This window comes from Dendropsophus ebraccatus, chromosome 3, assembly GCF_027789765.1.
Source record: "Dendropsophus ebraccatus isolate aDenEbr1 chromosome 3, aDenEbr1.pat, whole genome shotgun sequence".
NCBI classification, from domain to species: Eukaryota; Metazoa; Chordata; class Amphibia; order Anura; family Hylidae; genus Dendropsophus; species Dendropsophus ebraccatus.
In genome coordinates, this window is record NC_091456.1 from 99634543 (window position 1) to 99656602 (window position 22060).

General features: G+C 45.2%; 1 pseudogene; it reads right to left on the reverse strand.

The window, feature by feature from the left end:
- Positions 1-14336: 14336 nt before the first annotated feature.
- Positions 14337-21415, reverse strand: LOC138787232 (BOS complex subunit NCLN-like; annotated as a pseudogene).
- Between the last annotated feature and the right edge of the window lie 645 nt (positions 21416-22060).

The window sequence follows — 22060 nt, forward strand, 5'->3', positions numbered from 1 at the left end:
GGTTGAAATGCAGTTAATCCCGCCACATGCGGCCCTTAGACCTTCCGATGCGGCCCGCGGCTCCCCTGTGATGTGCGCGCTGCTCTGGTGGGGCAGGAGCCGGCATTTACAGCATCTTCCTGTGTCTGTGACACAGGAGGATGCTGTGAGTGCCGTCCCCTTCCCCACCAGAGCGGCGCACGTCTTCCTTCTCCTGCGGGCTGCGCGCGATGATGCCATTTCATCGCGAGAAGAGGACCTGTGCAGAGTGGGAGCAGAGGAAAGGTGAGGGAGATGTTTATTTTTTTATTTGGGACAGGCACTGGGGGGTTAACTAGGCTACCAGGGACATGACTGGGAGGGGGGGGGGGGTAACTAGGCTACCAGGGACATGACTGGGGGTTAACTAGGCTACCAGGGACATGACTGGGGGGTTAACTAGGCTACCAGGGACATGACTGGGGGGTTAACTAGGCTACCAGGGACATGACTGGGGGGGGGGGTTAACTAGGCTACCAGAAACATGACTAGGGGGGTTAACTAGGCTACCAGGGACATGACTGGGGGGGGGGTTAACTAGGCTACCAGGGACATGACTGGGGGGGGGGGGGGGGTTAACTAGGCTACCAGGGACATCACTGGTGGGTAAACTAGGCTACTAGGGACATGACTGGGGGATTAACTAGGCTACCAGGGACATCACTGTGTGGTTAACTAGGCTACCAGGAACATGACTGGGGGGGTTAACTAGCCTACCAGGGACATGACTGGGGGGTTAACTAGGCTACCAGGGACATGACTGGGGGGGGGGGGGGTTTAACTGGGCTACCAGGGACATGACTGGGGGGGTTAACCAGGCTACCAGGGACATAACTTGGGGGGGGGGGGGGGTTAACTAGGCTACCAGGGACATGACTGGGGGGGGGGGGTTAACTAGGCTACCAGGGACATCACCGGGGAGGTTAGCTAGGCCTACCAGAGGCATAACTGGGGAGGATAACTAGACTACAAGGGGCATGACTTGGGGGTTAACTAGACTACAAGTATACTCTCAAGTTCCGGCAGAGTATATTGCTACATTGGGTCACGGAAAAGAAAGAAAGAAAGCAGCACTGAGCAGGTTAGCAATCACATAGACAATTCTATATAACTTTGCATGAACATTTAAATGAGATGTAATTTTCAAGATCAGGAGTTTCCCTTTAAGTTTCAAGGTCACACGTTTGTTCTGATGGCTGCTTGTAAAGTTCTAAAATTGTCATTTTGTTTAGCAGCCAAAGAGTCCCATAGAGTTGTATGAGCCAGAGTAGAAATGAATGAATCTACAGTAGGAATAAAGCAAAGCAGGAGGCTGTTGGGCTTTGAAGTCTGCTCCACTCCGTGCCGCTCAGGGACTGGCTGGCAAATTTTAGCCTGGGGGCAAGCACACAGCAGTGGCCCATGAGTAGCGACCAATCATCGGGGTACATTCATATATACTTAATCCGCTCCGAATTTAATGTTGCAGATTTTAGGAATTTATAATTATGAAATCAGCATCAAATCTGCAACGGATTAAGTAAGTGTAAAAAGACTCTTGTCGGGGTTCTTCAAGATTACAAAAAGCACAGCTACTTTCTTGCAAAAACAACTGAGCTTCAAAACCTACACAAAACCTGAGGACAAGAGTAGTACTGTTTCTGGAAGAAAGCTGCCATGTTTTTCTAAGCCTGGATAACCTCTTTAAAGAGAATCCATGAGGTCCATATGAGGCACAAAGCGGCAGATCCCAGCAGACAGGTGCAGGGGTGATAGAAGTGATTGGACATTTAATACTGCTGATCACCGACTGTAAAGATTTAAAGGGGTAGTGCGGTGCTACACATTTATTCACTTAATAACACACATTACAAAGTTATACGGGGAAGGAGGCCATTCACTTAAATAACAAACATTACAAAGTTGTATAACTGTGCAATGTGTATTATTTAGTGAATAAATATGTAGCACCGCACTACCCCTTTAAGATCATCCATTACCAGCTGAAGTGTCACAGAGGTGGAGCTGAGCAGCAGCAGCATTTCCCTACCTGGCTTCTACCTGCTCTGACTGACATATAGGGGGATGCTGCTGCCACTGCCGTCACTGACACTTCAGCTGGTTATGAAAAAGGCAATTTTAAAAGTTTACAAATGGCGACTAAAGGTTCTGTCAGCTATATCTCCCTAACATCTGTCTGGTGGCATCTGCAGCTCTGTATCTAACAGATTCCCTCTAAAGGGCTTATTCACAGTTCAAAAAACTGAATACTGATCCTAAATATAAATCCACCATATAAACACAAATATTACTAATGATACCAGTATACACAGGGAAAATAATACACCATGACCACTGCCACCTTCACGACACAGTGACTGGATATTACCACTGTACTGATACTGTATAAAATCTACTATAAAAAGACCAATATTCTCCCTAAGCAGTGACCATATAGAGGTAGCTTTAGCCTACCCTGGTTCTATAGATGTTATAAGTGATTATAGTGCAGCAACATCCAGTGTCTTACAGGGGGCGTCTTCTCTGCATGAATTGCAAGTGATTTTTTTGGTAATCATAGTTGTTAATTGTTGCCGTTTCTTTTCCATCTGGCCCTGCTATCACCAAGTCTTCTCAAGTCATCTGCATACGATCTGTCAGACAAACATTTTAGGCTCTTCATTCCAGCATCATGCTATTTTCTATACAAAGTGCTCATGTGTATTGCTTCACACAGTTAGGCCGGGTTCACACTAAGCAAAACTAGCGGAATTCTGTGGCGGAATTGTCCGCCGCGGAATGCCGTTAGCCTCCCTCTCATAATGGGAGTCTATGGGAGGCGTGCGCTCCTGCTCTATCCGCGCTGAAGAATGAACATGTTCATTCTTCAGCGCGGAGAGACGATGTGGGAACAGCAGCACACGCCTCCCATAGACTCACACTATGAGAGGGAGGCTAACGGCATCTGCTAGTTTTGCTCAGTGTGAACCCGGCCTTACAGTGCTCCTCTGTGCCCCCATATATGCAGTTAGGCCCAGTTTGAGCCTCCCAATGGTAGCCAGACCCCTTTATGTTCCCATATATTATTAGGCCCCCTCTGTGCTTCCATATAGTAATAGGACTCTGCCCCCATACCTTTTATGCCCCCTAAAGTAATTAGGTCCCTCTGTGCGCAATATAGCAGTTTGGCACTCTTTGTGCCCCATATAGGCCTCCACCCTAACCCTGCATAGTATTAGGCCCCCTCTGTGCCTGCATATACTATAGGCCCCTAGTTCCTCCGTATAGTATAGTCCTCTTCTGTGCAGAAGTCCCCATAGAGTACAATTCCCTAATGTGCAGCACTCCCCCCTACCATATCCCCACTGTGCAACAAAACCCATATAATGTAGCCCCCCTCTTCCTGTACAGCAGCTCCACGTAGTATAGCCCTGCCCCTTTCCTGTGTAGCAGCCCCATGTAAAGTAGCCCCCCTGTGTTTTCCCCACATAGTATATGCCCCTCAGAGTAGCCCCCACTTAGTGTAGGCCCCTCAGAGTAGCCCCACTTAGTATAGGCCCCTCAGAGTAGCCCCCACATAGTATAGCCTCCACATAGTATAGGTACCTGTGTAGCCCTCACATACTATAGTTCCCTTTGTTGCCCCCACATAGTACAGCCCTTCCCCGTGTAGCCCCGTAGTATACCCCCTCTGTGTAGCCCTCACATAGTATAGCCATCCCCTGTAGCCCCCTCTAGTATAGGCCCCTCTGTATTCCCCACATAGTACAGCCCCCTCTGTGTAGCCCCACATAGTATAGCCCTCCCCATGTAGCCCCCACATAGTATAGCCACCCCCCCTGTAGCCCCCCCCATAGTAAAGGCCCCTCTGTAGCCCCCACATAGTATAGTCCCCCTCTGTGTAACCCCCTCATAGTACAGGTCCTTTTGTAACCCCCACATAGTGTACCCACCCGTGTGTAGTCCAACATAGTATAGGCCCCTTTGTAGCCCCCCAACAGTATAGACCCCCTGTGTAGCCACCCATAGTATAGACCCCCTTTGTAGCCCCAATGGTATAGACCCCCTGTGTAGTCCCCCATAGTGTAGACCCTCTGTGTAGCTTCCCATTGTATAGACCACCTGTGTAGCCCCCCCCCCCCCATTGTATAGAACCCCTTTGTAGCCCCCACATCGCAGCATTCATGTGAAAAATAAAAAACAAAAATGCACCTCTCCTGGATCCAGCAGCAGCGTCTCCCTCTGGTCTCGGACTTCTCTCCTCTCCTGCTCGGCGGCGAACATGTGACTAGAGATGAGCGGACCGTCGGACTTTCGGTCCGACGGCATCGGCGCTCTCTCATCATGCCTGTGATCCCGGGGCTGTGGCAGTGAGCTTCTGGGCCGGTGTGAAGCAGGGTGTATGTGCCAGAAGCTCACTGAACTTGTTAGAGACACGGCGGCTGCAGCCCCTATATATACACTCACCGGCCACTTTATTAGGTACACCATGCTAGTAACGGGTTGGACCCCCTTTTGCCTTCAGAACTGCCTCAATTCTTCGTGGCATAGATTCAACAAGGTGCTGGAAGCATTCCTCAGAGATTTTGGTCCATATTGACATGATGGCATCACACAGTTGCCGCAGATTTGTCGGCTGCACATCCATGATGCGAATCTCCCGTTCCACCACATCCCAAAGATGCTCTATTGGATTGAGATCTGGTGACTGTGGAGGCCATTTGAGTACAGTGAACTCATTGTCATGTTCAAGAAACCAGTCTGAGATGATTCTAGCTTTATAAAAGGACGCTGGTTGACCTCAGGGAGATCAACCAAAACACCGCAGAGACACCATCACGTGTCTCAACGTCAGTGTATTCTAGAACATTGCCCCCTGGGAAATCGAATATGCAAAAGAACACTGCAGAGACACCATCACATGTCTCGACGTCAGTGAACTAGCCAGACCTTCCCTCCGGGAAGGAACAACCAAGCCAAAGCGTTCTCCAGTCAAGGAAACCACCTCAGCAAGGTATCCATCCACAGACAGCTGTTTCGGGGTTTTTGCCCCTCATCAGTGTGGAGTAGGTTTCTGGCTAGTGGGAGCAATGACTAGTATGTGCATGCAAAAGGACGCTGGTTGACCTCAGGGAGATCAACCAAAACACCGCAGAGACACCATCACGTGTCTCAACGTCAGTGTATTCTAGAACATTGCCCCCTGGGAAATCGAATATGCAAAAGAACACTGCAGAGACACCATCACATGTCTCGACGTCAGTGAACTAGCCAGACCTTCCCTCCGGGAAGGAACAACCAAGCCAAAGCGTTCTCCAGTCAAGGAAACCACCTCAGCAAGGTATCCATCCACAGACAGCTGTTTCGGGGTTTTTGCCCCTCATCAGTGTGGAGTAGGTTTCTGGCTAGTGGGAGCAATGACTAGTATGTGCATGCAAAAGGACGCTGGTTGACCTCAGGGAGATCAACCAAAACACCGCAGAGACACCATCACGTGTCTCAACGTCAGTGTATTCTAGAACATTGCCCCCTGGGAAATCGAATATGCAAAAGAACACTGCAGAGACACCATCACATGTCTCGACGTCAGTGAACTAGCCAGACCTTCCCTCCGGGGAATCAGGGGATGAGGTTCAGAAGGTAGGCATCATCATGTCCCTCCTTCAAGGGCCACCACAGGAGTGGGCATTTTCTCTACCAACTGACTCCCCTGACCTACAGAGCCCCGACCAGTTCTTTTCCGCTTTAGGTCTACTGTATGATGACCCTGACTGTGCAACTGAACGACAGCTGACTGGATTGAGACAGGGCCGACGTCCAGTAGAGGAGTACTGCTCAGAATTCCGGCAGTGGAGCGGTCTCTCCACGTGGAACGATTCGGCTCTCAGATATCAGTTTCGGGTGGGTCTCTGTGACAGATTGAAGGATATGTTGGTGGCATATCCTACTCCTGACTCGCTTGAGGACAGCATGACTCTAGCCATCAGAGTTGACTGGCGACTCAGGGACCGACAGAGAGAGAAGGGTACCCCTGACCACCCTAGAGCCCCCGTATCACCGCTCTCACACCCCAAACCATCCCTCCCAGTCTTACCATCACCCGAAGAGCCGATGCAGTTGGATGCCACCGATGCTAAAGCCCGACGTGCCCATCGCCTGCAGAATAACTTATGTCTTTATTGCGGAAGGGCAGGACACCAAGTTCGGCAATGCCCTTCCAGGCCGGGCCCATCGCCGGAAAACTTCAGCGCCTGAGAGATTGTCTGTATGAGCTGTCTGTATGAGTGTAACAACAATACTATGTGCATGTGGGGGATGGGCGGTGAGAAGTGCGGGAGGAGAGTGTGGGCAGGTGACCTGTATGTGGTTCTGCAGCAGGTTGAGGTGTATTAGGAGGTTCTGCACCAGCTGAGGTGTATTATGAAAGGCTAGGGACATACTTGTATTTTTCCTGCTCTGCAGACAACAACAAAATGGCGCTGCCCAGTAGTACACATAATAGAACCTTTCCCCTCTTTGTTTCCCTGTGAGAAGAGGAGGTAGGTGATGATGTCACTGCAGTTGAGCAGAGACTGCATCTTTTTTTCAGCAGCCGGCTTTCAGGCTGCTTTTACCAGCATTTTCCTGCTGGAGCTCCCCCTGGTGGCCATCACTGGGAAATATGAAAAATTAGATCGTAAATTATTCATATTTCCTTACATGTAAAAAAATGAAAAACACATATAAATTTAACAAAAAAAAAAAAACAAATTCAGTTTTAACACTTTCAAATTTTTTTTTTACTTTGCGACACATTCCCTTTAAGTCTAAAAATAAGTGGGAACATAGCCACTGTTGGCAAATTATAAAGTATGCAGTGACCAATCTTGGCCACTACACAGTGAACAGAACTTCAGCTTCCTGATTCCTTCCTGATTAAAGCGACTCTGTACCCACAATCTGTCCCCCCCCTCCCCCCCCAAACCGCTTGTACCTTCGGATAGCTGCTTTTAATCCAAGATCTGTCCTAGGGTCTGTTTGGCAGGTGATGCAGTTATTGTCATAAAAAACAACTTTTAAACTTGCAGCCCTGTGTCAAATTGGCGTGGCCTAGAGTGTCTATGCCCAAGGATTGCGAGGCCCATCTGTCCATCCTCCCCGCCCTCTTCATCATTAGGAATGTCCCTGGAACATTTTCTCCAATTCGTTTAGGCACATGTGCAGTGTTCAGGTGATAAATAGGAAAAATCCTGCCCGGGGGCTTTCAGAGTGATGTGGAGGGTGGGGAAGAGGGCCAGAGGGGCATTGCAATCCTATAGCATACATACTCTAGGCCACGCCAAGTTGACACAGGGCTGCAAGTCTAAAAGATGTTTTTTGTGACAATAACTGCATCACCTGCCGAACGGACCCCAGGACAGATCTTGGATTAAAAGCAGCTATCTGACAATACAAGCGGTTTGGGAGGGTCAGATTGCGGGTACAGAGTCGCTTTAAACCTGATGTCTTGAATGTATAACGATCCTCAATAAGTGTAGAGACAGCATCCAAAAATAGTGAAAAAAAGTGTAGCTTTATTCACCAAGCCATGCAACGTTTCGGCTGTATATCAGCCTTTCTCAAGCATAAGTGATTAGTGAACATATGAGCTCATGTGAACATGAGCTCACGCATGCCCAGTGTGTACCGACCTGTGTTACATGATGCAGGACGCCATCTCCGTTTGTCGGCAGAGCTGGTAATTATGTTTTTAACTATGTTTATACTGTACTATTAACTTTATCTCACCATCGGTGTTATATGTTCACATTATGACACATGAATCATGTTTATTCTATACGAGGATCACGCTATTAATGAGTTATGGATTGCATATCCCTTATGATGTTATTTGATCATTTATATTAATCATGTTTATTATTGATTGATTACACGATTACACTGTATGTACTTCACGTGTGTATATGAAGACTGCCTTTGGCACTAATCACTTATGCTTGAGAAAGGCTGATATACAGCCGAAACGTTGCATGGCTTGGTGAATAAAGCTACACTTTTTTTCACTATTTTGGATGCTGTCTCTACACTTATTGAGGATTGCTGTCGGACTTGATCCAGTCTGGTGAGGCGTGCATCTGTTACTTCTTACTCATATTGATTGACTTATCCACTGAGTGCTGTTGGACCTCTCTTACTGTTGAATGTATAACGGTCTTAAAGTGTACCTATCATCTTAAGCGGGCCGCAAGATATACTGTAAGAATCCTGCCACCACACTACTAATCCAGACGTGAGCCATTAAAATCATTTTTTGTTGGCTGCATAGGCCACACAATTTATTGAGATTTGTAAAAGCGCTTGAACAATAGAAGAGATACATGTGCAGGGGCTGTTTTTATAATCACTGACTAAGGCTACATTCACACGTTCCGTGTTCTGACGTGGAATGCCTGTAACGGACTTTGCCCCACCCGGGCAGCATCTGTGATAATATGCTAGGAGCGAGAGAACTGTACAGATATGTGCTGCGCTCTAATAAAGAAGCCGTGTGGCACTGTCATTACAGTGCGGCGCATATCAGTACAGTTCCCCCGCTCCCAGCATCTAATTACAGATGCTGCCCAGGTGGGGGAGAGTCAGTTACAGGCATTCCACATCCGTGTTCCGTGCGGATTCCGTGTGAATGCAGCCTTAGGGTGCGTTTACACAGAGAGATTTATTTGACAGATTATGGAAGCCAAAACCAGGAACACACTATAAGGTAACAGGTAAGAAAGGAGAGACTGAAATTCCTCCTCTTCTCATATCCATTCCTGGCTTTAGCTTCAAAAATTAAGAATTATGACTTACCGATAATTCGGTTTTCATGAGCCATAATGACAGCACCACTGGAGAGATTGCCCCTTGACCCTGCATGGGAACAGGAACAGAGAGGTTAAAAAGCCCGTCCCCCCGGTCCACCTCAGTGACTACCAACGATTAAAACAGATAGACCACAGAAGTACCACCAAAAGAAAGAAGAAAAGGGTAATTTAAGGGTGCTGTCATGATGGGCTCATGAAAACTGAATTATTGGAGAGTCATAATTCTAAATTTACAAAAATCGCTATCATGACAGCACCACCGGAGACATAACAGCTATTAAATTAGGGAGGGACAACAGCCTGGAGCACGCTACGTCCGAAGGACAGGTCCTGAGTAGACACTAAATCTAGCTTAGGCTGGGTTCACACTGCGTTTTTGCAATCCGTTTTCTTCATCCGTATTTTGCAAAAAACAGATGCATTTGTGTGCATCCATTTTGATCAGTTTTTCCATTAACTTCCATTGTAAAAAAAACGGATCAAAACTGATCAGTTTTTTTTGACGGACACAAAAACGTAGCTGACACTACTTTTGTGTCCGTCAAAAAAAACAGAACCGTTTTGATCCGTTTTGAAGCCTGCATATAAGACTATTAAATGCAGCTGTCATGTTTGACAGGTGCATTTAACGGTCTTAATTAGCAGGAACGGCGATCGGCGGCTCCCGCTAAAAGCCGTGGTCCTGTGCTGCAGATAGCAGTCAGGATCGCGGCAGTTCAGAGTGGGGTCGCTGCGCGGCCCCCCTCTGAACTTCCCGAGCGGACACTAGCTGTACAGTTCCGTCATGTGTCCTTAAGAGGTTAAGGTAAGCATCTTCAAAGGCGCTTCCTCCAACGGCTCAAAGGGGGGTTGCGCGAGAGCCGATAAAACCAGGTTGAGATTCCAAGAAGGAGCCCTATTGGTAAGTTTTGGTTTCAATCGGGCAACAGCTTTAAAAAATATTTTAATCCATTTATGATGACCAACCAGGTAATCATACATACAACCTAAGGCCGCCACCTGGACCTTAAGAGTACTTGGAGAAAAACCTTTGTCCAGAGCGTCCTGTAAAAATTCCAGAATTTTAGGAAAGTTAGGAGAGATCTTCTGAAGGGCTACAAAAGGCTACAAATTTATTCCACGGTCTTAGATAAATCTCTGCCGTGGAAGGTTTACGGCTTGACAGGAGAGTCTGGACCACTCTGTCCGATAGACCCCGACCCCGAAGCCTGGACTTTTAAACATTCAAGCTGCCAGATGAAGTGTCTTTAGATCTGGATACAGAATGGGTTCTTGAGAAAACAAGTCCTTCCTCATGGGAAGGAGATAAGAGTCTTCTTCCACTAGAAGATGTAGAAGGCTGAACCAACTCCTCTTCAGCCAATAAGGAGCCACAAGAATCATTCTTGTCCTTTCTCTGTGAATCTTCTGCAACACTCGTAGAATGAGAGGAAGAGGAGGAAACCCATAAGCCAGATGAAAATTCCATTGAATGGACAGAGCATCGACTGCCAACGGACAGTCCTTTGGATTCAGGGAGCACAAGGAAGAAACTTTCTTGTTTTTCCTGGAGGGAAAAAGATCTATGAGAGGAAGGCCCCATCTTTCCACTAGGGTCTGAAAGGTTTTTCTTGTTCCCCATTCCCCTGGATCCAATTGCTGACGACTCAGGAAGTCTGCCACTGTATTCAGTTCTACTTTGAAATGAACTGCCGAAATTGACAGGGTAAATTTTTTCCCCAGGAAAAAAATCTTCTTTACCAGGGCCTGAAGGGGACCAAGCCTTGTGCGTCCTTGATGGTTCAGGAATGCCACCTTAGTTACATTGTCTGAGTAAATCTTGAGGTGATGGTTCCTCACTAACGGAGTAGACCTCTTTAGCGCTTCCCAGACTGCTCGAAGTTCCTTGAAGTTTGATGAACAAGACTTCAGGTAAGGTGGCTATTGACCTTGCAGATGCTGATCTAAGATCTGGGCTCCCCAGCCCCAGGCACTGGCATCTGTTGTAAGAGAAACAACTGGATCTAGGATCCGGGAAGAACCTTTCAAGAGATTTTTTGTGTTCAACCACCACTGGAATAATGACCTCTTCCTACCTCGGAAGGGGGAAATGGACAAACTGCTCTTAAACATGGCAATTTGCATATTCCTTCCAGAATTTTCAGATGCATGGAATGAGAAAGGGGGGGGGGGGTGATACGAAATCTTTGGGGAGGTAGCGAAGAAAATTTGATTTTGTATCCTTTTTTCACAATATTTAGGACCCACTGACTTGAGGTTATACTTGCCCAGGAATGATAAAAATGGGCTAACCTGCCTCCCACTGGCCAGCCGTCACTGTTTTAGATCTGACGAGTTGGGGTTAAGGGGAAAATCCTTTCCCTTGCCTCCTTTGGAGTAGCTCAGTCTTCCACTTTTTCCTTTTCCTCTATAGCCTCTGCCTCTGGAACTTGAGGGACAAAAAAATTATTTTTTTCTGGGCCTTCTCTTCTGGAAACCCTTTCTTTTTCCTAGAGGCTTCTTCCAGAATCTTATCCAACACAGGACAAAATAAAAGTTTCCCTTCAAAAGGAATGGAACAAAGCTTGCTCTTAGAGGCAGCATCGCCCTGCCAATGCCTTAACCAAAGAGCTCTACGAGCTGAGCTGGATAAGGTACCAGACTTGGCCACCATCCTGACATACTCTGCGGAGGCATCCGCCAAAAATCCTGCCGCTGTCTTCAACATAGGAACTGATGCCAGAATCTTCTCCCGTGATGTATTTGATTTCATGTTTTTCCAGTCGGTCCAGCCAAACATACAGAGCCCATGCCACACTGGTAGCCGCAATATTTGGCTTAAGAATAGAGGCTGATGCCTCCCAGGTTCTCCGCAATAAGCCTACCATTTTGCGGTCCATCGGCTCCTTAAAGTGTCACTGTTGTGAAATTTTGTTTTTTGCAGAAATCAATAGTACAGGCTCTGATTACAGCTGTCACCCAGCTCTGTGCCTGTAATCCCTTTGTTCTCTGCTTTCTGCTAACTCCCTCCTTCCTCCTCCCCCCTCCCCTCTCTATAGGAACAGACAGAGTGTGACTCATGCAACAAGTCACAATTTTCAGATTTTTTGCAGTGGATGGAAGAGGAGAGGAGGGAGGGGGGGACCTGGGAAAAGGCTTTTTAAATGCAGATAATGGCAGATTTGGCTAATAAACCCAATTACAAAGTTTCTTAAAATCACCTGGACTATTGATTTCTGCAAAAAAAAAACAAAAAACAACAGTGACTCTTTAAGTTGAGAGGCATCTTCAAATGTCAAGGCCGTCTTCTTGACTACCTTTGCCACTTGCACATCCACTTTGGGTATTTCCTCCCAAAGAGCAGAATCCTCATCTTTAAAGAGAAGCCTGGCTCTAAAATTCCTTTGACACTTGAAGCAGTCTTTCAGGTTTCTTCCAGTCGTTAACAGGTGCAAGATAGAAATAATGGGGGACGTTTATCACAAATGTGCTCAGCCAATCAGCAGCTGATGACGCGGCAGAAGAGGGCTGGCATGAGGGACAGCTGGAGTGGTTCGGCTGGCCTCCCGAAGATAATGTCGTCGACACAAGATGGTGGCCGGGGTCAACAGCGAACATGTAATTATAATGCACCAACACTTCCGGGGTGGGGGGAAACACGGGGAAGGGGGCCATTCACTTAAATAACACACATTACAAAGTTGTATAACTTAGTAATGTGTGTTAATTAGTGAATAAAAGTTAAACACCGCACTATCTACAATTTTTTTTTTCTTTTTATCTCCATGCACGTATTATGATCAAGCATCTTTTGTCTTTGACCTTGAAACCCACAAAAAGGACTTTATCCAATATTATCTTACATGGGAAGTTTTGCCTTGTTTTTTGTCTAGGTGGGATTAGCAGTGCCAGCTCTGATTCTGTGCCGTTCAGCATCATTTCATTGTGTTACTGCATTTTTGTGAAGACGCTGCAGTACTGCAATGACTCTCCAACATGAGTAAACATAGCCCTAATTTCACTGCAGACTTTTGCACAGAGAGTGAAGTTGCAGCAGATGCTTCTGTCATTCCTTTAAAAGTTAGAGGCTGGTCAGAGATGGTGAATCACTCAAGGGATTGAGGGATCCAGCCATGGGGATTGAGGGATCCAGCCATGCCTCCTGTGACATCACGCCCTGCCCCCTGTCTGCATCATCAGCATGTGCTCACCAAACACACACAATGTGAGACAGAGGCATGTAATCTCTTGAGGGGGAAGAGCAGAGGGAGCAGGAGACAAAGTGGATTAGCCCATAGGCCAGTTTTCTTCAGTTTCTGGATGTCAATCAGCAACCAGTGTGGTAGAACTGCACAGATATGGTAATGCATTATACAGACACATCTATATGAAACTTTTAATAGGAAAAAAAAAAAAGTTTTCCTTATATGGAGTTCCCCTTTAATTCTCTATTTCAGCTTATACTTTTAGGGTACAAACCCACTTGCCGGATCTGCAGCGAGTCTCCTTGCTGCGTTTTTGCAGCGAGACTCGCTGCAGATCCTGGCCCTATACTTTCAATAGCAGAGAAACTCGCAGCAGGGATGTACATCCCTGCTGCGATTTTGTCTGCAGCCCACCCCATTAACCCCCCGGCCGCCGGACATTATACATTACCGGGTCCCCGTTCCTGCTTGCTTGGGGGCTCCCGGTGTCTTCACGGCCCGCCTGGCCAATCAGTGTGCTGCGGCGGGACAGCGCACTGATGTGCCGGGAGCCGCCGAAGCAAGCAGGCGCCGGGATCAGGTAATGTATATCCTGCAGCCCCGATCGCCCCCAGCCCCACGATCGCCCCCAGCCCCCGGCCGCACGATCGCCCCCAGCCGCACGATCGCCCCCAGCCCCCGACCTCACGATCGCCCCCAGCATCGCAGCCCCCGGCCGCACGATCGCCCTAAGCGGGCGATCATGCGGCCGGGGGCTGGGGGGCTGCGGGCGATCGTGCGGCCGGGGGCTGCGATGCTGGGGGCGATCGTGCGGCCGGGGGCTGCGGGGCTGGGGGCGATCGGGGCTGCAGGATATACATTACCTGATCCCGCTTGCTTCGGCGGCTCCCGGCACGTTCCGCCCGGCCAATCAGTGCGCTGCCCCGCCGCAGCACACTGATTGGCCAGGCGGGCCGTGAAGACACCGGGAGCCCCGAAGCAAGCAGGAACGGGGACCCGGTAATGTATAATGTCCGGCGGCCGGGGGGTTAATGGGGCGGGCTGCAGACAAAATCGCAGCAGGGATGTACATCCCTGCTGCGAGTTTCTCTGCTATTGAAAGTATAGGGCCAGGATCTGCAGCGAGTCTCGCTGCAAAAACGCAGCAAGGAGACTCGCTGCAGATCCGGCAAGTGGGTTTGTACCCTTAAGTAAATTTTAAAAATAGGTCTTTTTTTCAATAGCATTTGGCCTATGTTTCCTTTCACATAATACCTAAAATATGTAGATGATGTAGCTTTACCTATGATGTTATAGATACATATTCACATGATTTGTTTTAAGGTTTTCTTTATTTCCATAATTACTTCATTAGGTCAGTGTTCAGTTTAGACTTTGATCTTTAATTAAATAGTCAAAAAAGGGTGATTCAGTGCATGAATGAAAATAAACCAAAAACAAAAGTAAAAGGCAAAAACAACGGGATAATCCCTGGGATCATAAATACTTAAAATATTTAACCCTCAAAGTTAAATCCTGAGTACCAACAGACAGAAGTCTGTTTCTCCGAGGCAGAAGGGAACATCTGCATCCTGTGATAACCATATTAAACTACCAATCTGTTCTGATAAAAACACTTTTGAAGGCTTCATGTTCAGATCCATGCAAAGGAGTAAAAAGGGTCATCTTGAAGTTCAGTCTCCAGTGCTTAAAAAAAACAAAGAGAATGCTTTTGTGGTAGCAGAACCCCCTTCTCAGGGGTATCAGGATGCCAATGGTCAAGACTTGGAATGTATCTTCACATCTGTTTTGGTTTCAAGGCCACTTTCTGGACTAATTTATAAAGCATGCCAAAGTTCTGTGAAAAGACAAAATTTATCAGATTTCAGGCATGAAAAAGCAAATGCAGGCCAAGAAGTGATATTTCTGAAAATCAGACTATAGTGTAAAGAGACTTGCCAGTAAACAACCATAAAATGTAAATATTGTAGGGGGGAAGAGCAGCAGATCAGTATTTGCGAGTAGAGTATTTTTTTTTTATGTTTTATTGTGTTTATTAAAGAAAGATTAACATTGAGGCCATAATCACACAACGTATGTTTTGTGTAAATCACGGCCATTGTTGCAATTTGCAACAACGGCCGTGATTTACACAAAACATATGTTGTATTGTGAATTAATGTAATCCTGCCGGAGCGTATACACATAGTATACACTCCAGCCGTAATTCCATCAGTCTGCATGAAAAACTGACATGTCAGTTTTCTGCAGCCGCTATTCATTAAATAGCCCCTGCAGAGAACCTGTCAGTTCACACAATGGAGCGTGTGGCTCTGGCCGCATGCTCCAATGTGTGCAGTGGTGAATTCGAATGCGTGTGCACACGGGTGCGCCTGCAACCAAATTCAGCAGAAATGAAGATCGTCCGGCTGGTGCTGAAGTAGCGGTCGGGATGATCTTCAGTAACAAAAGTTCTATCGAGCAAAGGGCCCAAGAAAACAATCAAGTACACAATCACCCTTATAAGAATAAGTTACAGTTATAATGAAGATCTACATTTAGGCTGGGTTCACACTACGTATATTTCAGTCAGTATTGCAAACAAAACCAGGAGTGGATTAAAAACACAGAAAGGATCTGTTCACACAATGTTGAAATTGAGTGGATGGCCGCCATATAACAGTAAATATCGGCCAATATTTCAATATAACAGCCGTTCTAAAATAACAGCAAATATATGCCAGTAAATGGCGGCCATCCAATTTCAACATTGTGTGAACAGATCCTTTCTGTGCTTTTAATCCACTCCTGGTTTTGGTTGCAATACTGACTGAAATATACGTAGTGTGAACCCAGCCTTAAACTGTAACTTTAGTGGGACAGTTTAATTTTTCAGTATTTCAGGTTTCTTTCACACACACTACAGTGGAACCTCAGATTAAGAGTAAGGTATGCAAGCAATTTGAAAGCCATGCTCACATTATTAAGAAATTGTAACTCGGTATATGAGCAAAGTTTTGTAATACAAGCTCCCCCTTGTGCCCGCATCAGGATACTGCATTTACTGTACTGAGTGGAAGGCCTTCACAGAAACAGCTCACCTCTCTTCACCTTCTGTTGCAGATCTACTTGCAGGGGCACTTATGGGGCATCTGTCAAGGCAGGTGTGGGGTGTCCTGTGGAAGTCTCAGCCTGCTCAAGGATCTTATGGTGGTGCGTATGGCGGAAGCTGGCCGGTTCTTCAGGTGACTACCCAACTATACAGCTAACTATACTGCAGCTGCGTAGGTCACTTAACACAGTGCATAGTCCAGGACCCCGATGCAAGCAGCAGCTGCGCAGGTCACCTGACTCCCAGCTGTGCAGAAGGCTCCGAGTTAGGTGACCTGCATAGCCGCTGCTTGCATCGTGTTTCTGGGGTGCATGGAGGAAGTAACCATACAGTAGCTGTTATCCCCCTTCTCTGCCATTATTATAATTATTTTAGAGTTGTGGAACAAAAAGTGACTTGGATTATATGCATGTTCCCAAAACGAATTATGCTCGTAATCCAAGCTTCAACTGTGTGCACTACGGTTCAAACAGTACAAAGGTGCACACAGCCAGCAACAAATAAATACCCCAAGTACCTGAACAGCAAGGTATGCTAGACCGAGGTAAGCTGCAATGCACATTGCCAAAAGGAGGTCAAATATTGCTGGTTTCACTCTGAAAAAAATGGTTAAAGCAAACACAAATGCATTTAGATACTGTAAAAATGTGTTTATAAAAATTAGTTATAGTTAACTATGCAAAAAAAAAATTATTTTATTTACAGTTTCATAGACTAAATTTATACTCACCGATATGCATTCATTGTTTGCTTCAGCTGATCATAAAACACAAATTCTGGGTCTCTAAAAAGGATATATAAATTAAAAATGCTTAAACTGAATTTTCTACCAATAAACAATCAATACAAAAAAAATAAAAAACAACCTGTGTATGTGGGACAGTTAAAAGGGGTAATTCAGCCTTTAATGCCTTAAAGGAGTCCGCGAAAAATAATAATTTCCCAGGAGGCAGGGAGGAACATAAACAAGCTTTACTTACCTCTCCTCATGCTTCCGCACCACCTCTCCCGGGGGGTTCCTAGATCTCCTTTACCACCAACATCATGACTCAACTGATGGATTGCCCGCTCAGCTAGTGAGGTCAGGTATAATCAGTCAGGTCAAGTATTTTCCCCTGAGTCGTGTCAACATCTGATCTCAGGGGAAAATAGTCCCGGTGGAGGTCCAGGAGCCTCTAACATGATGCTTCTAGGTGACGGGGAGGAGTGAGTAGCACTTGTTTATTATGTTCTCCCCTGCCCCCTGAGAGATAATTTTCACCAGACTTCTCCTTTGATGCAAAATAAGGTACATGTATGTGATTTTGGTGTTAGAGTATATGAAGGGGACCCAAGTCCTGTGCCCAAGAGCTTCTGGCTGCTTTTAGCCTGCACTTTGGTGATCTCTGTGCCACCACTTAAAGTGACACTGTCACCCTCCTTTTTGTATTCTGACATCTCAACACAGGTGTAAAGGGTAAATTTAGCATTTTTCCTTATTTCAGATCATACGTCATGGTGTTTGTTCAAGTAAAAAGTGTCCTTTTATCAACTGCAGATTGTATTAAGTGGGTGTGGCCTCGCGGCAATAGCGCCACTTAGCCCCGCCCACAATGTGCACCGTTGGGCAAGCCCCTTGACGCTTATTGGTTGGCCGACGTAAAGGGGGTGGGGTCTAGACCTTTCAGCCAGCCTGTTCCAATGGCCGGCGTGGGGGCGGGGTCAACTGTGTAGTTGTGGGTGGGGCTAAGTGATGCTAATGCCGCGAGGCCACGCCCACAATACAATCTGCAGTTGATAAAAGGACACTTTTTACTTGAACAAACACCATGACGTATGATATGAAATAAGGTATGAAAAACGCTAAATTTACCCTTTACACCTGTGTAGAGATGTCAGAATGCAAAAAGGAGGTGACAGTGTCACTTTAAATATTTCACTGCTGTTGTCAAAGTTGACAGAATGGCCTTACTGCACATCATAATGATGCAGTGGTTCAGATCACCTCCCTAAATCACGATCGTGGGGAGCTAATAAATTGTAATGGGAGCCCGAGGCCTTTGCTAGGCTACTGTTACTCTGTTGATGCAGGCTGTAATGAAAGAATGCAGATCTAACAGATCAATGCAGTAGATAAGTACTGTATTCCGTTGTATGAGCAATTAAACAGTTGCTCATTCAAAAAAAAATATACATACTATTGAGACATTATATTCCTGATCCCACAAGGTCATTGGCATAAACACAAAAAAAATTCCAAAACCCCAAATTGCTTAAATTTGGTATTAAAAATTGAGAAAAAAGGCAGAGGTATGCAAGGAGATATTAATTATAAAAAAATTTTTTTTTAGTTAATAAAAGCCAAAAGTTGACATCAAGCTGTATTAAAGTGAGCGGGACAACATTGCAGTACCTTGCAATGTCGCTATGAAAAGTATAGTAGCTGCAAGGAGGAGAACTCTGGTCCTTCAAACAGCTAATAGGTAGGAGTACTAGTTGGACCCCAGCCAATCTAATATTGATGGCCTATTCTGAGACCAGGTCTTAATTTTCTTAAGACTGGATAACCCACTGAAAGTACTGTGTATATGTTCATGCAACCTAAAAGCAGAAAGCTGAAAATGTTCCCAATTATCCAAAACATTATTAACCCCTTCTCCCTTCTGCATGCTCCATTTACCTTTTATCAGCCTTGACATGATAAAGTTTGACATCTTTCAGGTATCGGCTCATGTAATATTCCAGAGTGTTGAGTACACTGCTATCTTTATCCACAAGCTGTGCTGCACGAGGCTGGCTGGTAAGCCATTGCATCACAGCTTCTAACTGCTCCTTTTGGACCTGCTGCACAGAAAACACAGAACATTCTATATAAAAAGATATTGAACCATGTTTCCAGGTTTCTAACCAATGGTATAAATGGTCATGGCATCCTCCCCATAATGCTGCAGCATTGCAATTCAATACAAACATTCCCTCTCCATTAACTTAACCTTTGTTTCTCCTGCTTACCATCTGCTGCGTGAAGATTTGTAGGTCAGATGGTGCTCCCTGTAATAAAAAAACAACAATGTCAATACAGACTTCTGGGCAAATAAAGGAGATCAAAGCATAAATAGTGGAAGTTAAAGAAGATTATGTTATAAGTGTACCTTCTCAGTAAGATTATAGATGACACGAGTAAGTGCTTCAGCAAGTAAACGAGTATTGCGGGCTAGCACCTCCGTGTCCACTTTCCAACTAGGGAACAAAGGAATAAAAAGACAATTACACATTGTTATCAGTGTATAAATCACTGAAGGGCTCCGCAAACAGAATATCAAAATAACTAATATCTAGTAATATTTTTCCACAATCCACAACATTGACTATAGAGGGTGAAATCTGTTGAAAGTCTGTGAGAACATTACATCAAAATTCACAAGTCGGACATGAAGATTTTTGTGGCAGACTGTCATTTTGATGTCATTTGAAAAATCCACTAGGGAATAAGTATTTCTGGTACATTGCTATGAATATGGGTATGTTCAGAAAAAGAAACCTTTTTCCACCAGTTCTGCAGCAAAATTTGAAATCCATGGTAGAAAAAAACAGCAAGATAATAAGCCAGCAGATGTAAAAATCATTCACATGGACTGTAATGTGAATCATTCACATGTAATGTAATTTGCTGCAAGATTTCTAGTGTGAAAAAGCTTGCGGTATATGTAATAATATTTGTGTTGCAAGATGGTAAATGTATTTTTTTCCTTATTTCTACGGTAATGCTGTTGAAAATTACGCAACACACAAAATTGCATGTGTTATGCACAATTATTTATGTACATTTATTCTGTTCCGATTTACATAGATTCTTCTACTCAACTAACCTTAGATCCAAAAACACTGTTGCGGTGAGCACTGCGGTGCCCATCGAGGTGAGAGACTGTAAAGGATGGAAGCCTGCGGATGGCAAAACGTTCATGCTCCCAAGCTAACGTGTCTTCAGCCAAGTTTATTTTTTTATGAACCATGGAAAACTTTACCTCAGGGAACTGGGTTGAAATAACCTGGATAAGAGAAGGCATATGGTAAAAGGTTTTCATCATCATCATCATCTTCTATTTGGTTACTACTGATATTGCTAGATAATGTTTGAACATATACACACTATGGGGGAGATTTATCAAAGGGTGTAAAATTTATACTGGTGCAAACTGCCCACACCAACCAATCACAGCTCAGCTTTCCTTTCAGCACTGCCTAAAGCTGAGCTGTGATTGGTTGCTGTGGGCAGTTTGCACCAGTCCTAAATTTTACACCCTTTGATAAATCTCCCCCTATATATTAACCAAAAGCAGTAAGATCTGTCTTTTTCAATTACCATTTCTAGCTCCTTGAGGAAAGCATGTTGTAAAGTCCCTTCTTTGGGAGGCTTAGAGACATGAAGATGCAAAGTGTTACCACTTCCTACTGTATCCAAACACAGCACAAAAGCTACATTATCTTGAAGGAGGCTTGAATCTAACAAAAAAAAAAAAAACGGAGTCTAAATAAAAATTCATTATGTCACCATGCTAATTCCATTGTAGTTTTCACCCACCCCCCTTACAATCAAAATTGAGCAAAAACAACTGTTTAGGGTGCGTTTTCACGTACATGATCTGCAGCAGATTTGATGGCGCAGATATCAATGTAACTAAATAACTGAACACAGCATCACAAGCCAAAAAGACTGAGGGGGTTTGGGGGGGCCCTTTAGGATCTGGTCCAGTGACAATGGGGCTGCAGGGCCATTCCGTGGCCCCCCTTCTCTGCTTGCGCACGTTTTGCGGGGATTGTGGTCGCTAACCGGCACAGTGATGTTTTTTGGTTAGGGACTCATGTGTTTCAGAAGACCTGCACGTGGTACATGAGGCAATATGGTTTGGCCAAATTATATACTAACTTCTGATGTTGGTTTTAAATGCAGCTGAATAAGCTTTCGTGTCAGCCATGGGTGCGATGTGCAGCCATTTCTGTCCTTTTGGCTTGTGAACACAGCATCAACTCTGCACTATTAAATCTCCTGAGGATCCTGTACATGTGAACGCACCCACAGTTAGTATATTTAAAAAAAAAAAAAAAAAAAAGACAGAAAAAAAATAAGGATTTACTAGTCTTGGCAGACTAACCACACCCTTTGTTTTTGTTTTTTCCAGTGTTGCGTCTATTCTACATGCTATAATACCTGTGTGGTCCAGATGATCCTCTAACCATCTCTTTGTTCCCTGATAATTAAACTTCCCTCCTCCTGATGCGAAAAACAGCAGATTGTAACTGTACATGGGAGAAATGTAAATTTAGGGGAAGGTGACATTAACAAGCAAATATACTGACAGAATATGGCAATAACAGCACATAACATTGCATAGAAAAAAAACTATTGCCAGGAATATGCAGAGAACACTGTACCTAGCACAGCTTGAAGAGGACCTGTAGCCAACACTAACATGTTTCTGTTCCCATTATGGGTTTATAGTTTGCCTGAAAAGGTGGGCATAAACGATTATAAAAATAAGAGGGAAAGTGTCACTGTCATTATAAAGTTCAAAATCAAACAGGGGATGTGTATAATTTTTTTTTAGTTATCAAGCTTTAAAACAAAGCTATACTTGGTTGTATCCAGGTCCAGTCTCCTGAAGGCAGCTTTTTAGTCTGGTTAAAAAAAAAAAAAATTATAGTCATCTGCACTCACAGAGCAGACTAAAAAGCTACCTTCAGGAGACTGGACCTGGATATCAAGTAAGTATAGCTTTGTTTCTCTGGGTGGTTAACTAAGTCTACCAGGGACATTACTGGGCATTAACTAGGACTACAAGGGACATCACTGGGGGTTAACTAGTATACCAGTGGCATGACTGGGGGTTAACTCTGGTAATGCCAACCTACGCCACGTCACTGCCGTGCACACTATAACATTGAGTGCATCGGCCGTGTACTGTATG